General features: G+C 29.8%; 1 non-coding gene across 1 annotated transcript; it reads left to right on the plus strand.

Annotated features, from left to right (window-relative positions):
* Positions 1 to 19: 19 nt before the first annotated feature.
* Trnav-cac lies at positions 20 to 92 on the plus strand. The gene has a single exon. It is a non-coding gene; the product is annotated as a tRNA-Val (tRNA).
* The last annotated feature ends 2,991 nt before the right edge of the window (positions 93 to 3,083 follow it).

The raw sequence follows: 3,083 nt of genomic DNA on the forward strand, positions 1-3,083 counted from the left end.
TCGTAGTCGAAACGCCCGAGTGCTTGTAGTGTAGTGGTTATCACATCTGCTTCACACGCGGAAGGTCCCAGGTTCGAAACCTGGCAAGCACAGTTTCGATTTTTTGTCGTTTTGTTTAATCGACATGTGGCACCGCATTATGCAACGTTGTTTTCTAGTCACGTTTCTATCATCGCAAATCACGTGTTTTGATTAGAACAAACAAGAAATTGTTTTCAATGAGGAAGTGAAGTATTAAAGTCGTAGTCCGACTGCAGGCCTGGTAAGCTTCCAGTGACCAATGAGTGACAGAAACGAGAACAGGAAGAAGGCCTGGTAATGCCACCGGAGGGCTCTAATATCGTTACACGAACATCCTATAATAGACTTGTAAGTGCTGTGTTCAGATTTCTCAATGTACCTATTGTTTAGCCATCGCCATGGATGCCCGTACGATGCAATCAAAACATTACGCACAACAAATGAAATTGGAGATACGCCTCGTGAGTTTCCAAGTGTTGGAAAAGGCAAGGGAATTAGTCTTCCATCGTGAGAGTTCTCGTGGCTAACCACGTGATTTGATTATAGTCAGATCGAACAAGCAGTGCGTACAATACGTCTAACACATTTATTCAGAAATGTTATAAATTTACGAAGGAAACATCGGAGAATTACAGTTGGTCAGACGTTTCATTTGTGACGTGTTTCTTCTTTATTGTTTTCGTCATGCGGGTCACCTAAGAAGTCTGACATCACGTGGTACCTTTCAAGAAATAACACTCGACTCTTTTCTGCCACAAAATGCAACAACTCATACTTTAATTTTAATTAGAACTTTTTACTGTACACAAATTTAACATCTGTACAGTGATTTAAATTTATCAATACACTTAGTGTATATACGAGTATATACATTCGTATATTTTTAATAATTATAAAAATTTACCGTATGTAAAAAGCTTTTATTAAAATTAATTGAAATTTTTTGAAAATAATCAGTACATATAATAATGGTTTGACTATAATGTTTACTTTGATATTTTCACATTTTCTACCAGTCCTGTTCTTCTTTCTTACATCTTGACAAACTACAATGCTTGTTGGGTTTATTCACTTTATCTCTGTTAATGCCAGGAATGTAAGTTTTATATAACTATAGACTTTAAATATGAATGAAGTGAACTATACATATAAATTTAATACTTGTGAGTTGTAATTTGTTGTATAAAATGATTGCTTTCCGCATTAAACAGTTTCAACTTTCATAACCTATGCTAAAGATTACGTATCAATATTTACATAATTAAACTGTAAGACATGATTTCCATAATTAGAAATATAAAAAAGATATTATAGAAACAAAATAATATATATACTATATGCCTATATAGAAAAACTATTGTTGCCTAATATATAATGTTGTAAATCCTGTTTTATAATTCCAAAATACGCTCGTATAATCAGTACATTATTTAAACGACGTAAATTTTTAAATAATTGATTAATTTTTAAATCATTATTAAGATAATTAACGCGTTAAGTCCAATTATTTAATGTTTTATGTTTAAATTCTTTAATAACATATTTTATAAGATAAAAATATTAAAGTAGAGTATTGTAATTAAATTCAGTTATACAACAAAATAAAAATGACCAAACAAACACTATGGAACAAAATTTGGTATCCTATTTTAATTTTTGGGAAAAAATATCAGAAATTAATATCGACGAAAATATCCTACAAAAACAATATAAAGAAAAGAAAAGAAGAAAACTGCAGAGCCCAGAAATTAAATAAACTAGGTAATACATTCGGATTTCCAAACAACAGAAAAAATGGGAATAACAATTAATATTAAATAAAACTAAAGTAGAAATCTCAAAAACCGACGCCAGATTACAATTCTCCTAATCAAAACAAAATTCTACATTGTATTGTATACTGGAACAATGAAGTGACCTTTTTTTCAACACTAGGCAAGTTTTCAATCTTTATTCAGTTAGACAATACATAAACACAACACGGTTTCGACAACAACAACAAAATTCTACATGTTGTGGCAAAACTCGATAAAGCCTGAAATGAGAAAATATCTGACCAAGAAGAAGGTGATAAAATAAAATACAATATAAAAAACGCACAGAAAAGTTACACAAATCAAAATAAAAAAAAATAAAGAATAAACACTAGTATTGTGTTTTATTCCAAAGACACATGGCAAATTTTCCATCAAATTCCTTTATTAGTTACTAATAATTACTAATAAAGGAATTAGATGGAAAATTTGTCATGTGTCTTTGGAATAAAACACAATACTAGTGTTTACTACGCCACAAATATAAAACAGGACACGGTTTCAAAAAACAAATAAAGAATAAATTTTTCAAAATACAAATAAAAATTCAATACTGTAAAAAAATTTTTGAATGAAAACAAGTTAACAGTTATAACAGTCCGTAAATCAAAACAATAAATGAGAATGGAAAATCACTAAAAAATTAATTGATNACATAAGATACACTTAACTCTTGGTATTCACTAGGGTTAGGTCTTTTAAAATCTCGTGAAAACCAAATAAGGATGCCTATGGAGAAAATTGAGTTTGGTTTTGTGGAACATTTCAAAGATAAACGTTAATTGTGAAATAAAATATTTCAAATTTTCTAATATAAAACGTTTAAATTATTTCTAAAAAGCAATGAATAATTTTATTAAATACAGTAGAGCGTCGATTATCCGAATCAATTGGGGACTGGGGTTGTTCGGATAACTGATATTTCGGATAACCGATTATGTACGAAAAAATATATTAACCTATCCCATGTTGAAATTTTTCTCTGTTGCGTGTCGCTTCTCGTTGAGTTTTCGTCGATGTTAAGCCTAACGAAGACTATTGTATCGTTAAAAATTATTTTTTTAATTTGTACAAACAAAATAAATATATTGAAAAATATAAAAACAATAAAAAATTATACTTCAGAAGTTAATTTAGTATCAAAAACGTAAAATATTTGAGTAGCCGAAGACAGCCAAAGATTGCAGTGCCAAAGCACTGGTGAAAATTTAAGTTTGCCGACTGGAATTCTTTCGGATGATTGACTTT

The sequence above is a fragment of the Centruroides sculpturatus genome, unplaced genomic scaffold, assembly GCF_000671375.1.
Source record: "Centruroides sculpturatus isolate CEXI.00-Female unplaced genomic scaffold, Cexi_2.0 scaffold114, whole genome shotgun sequence".
Lineage (NCBI taxonomy): Eukaryota > Metazoa > Arthropoda > Arachnida > Scorpiones > Buthidae > Centruroides > Centruroides sculpturatus.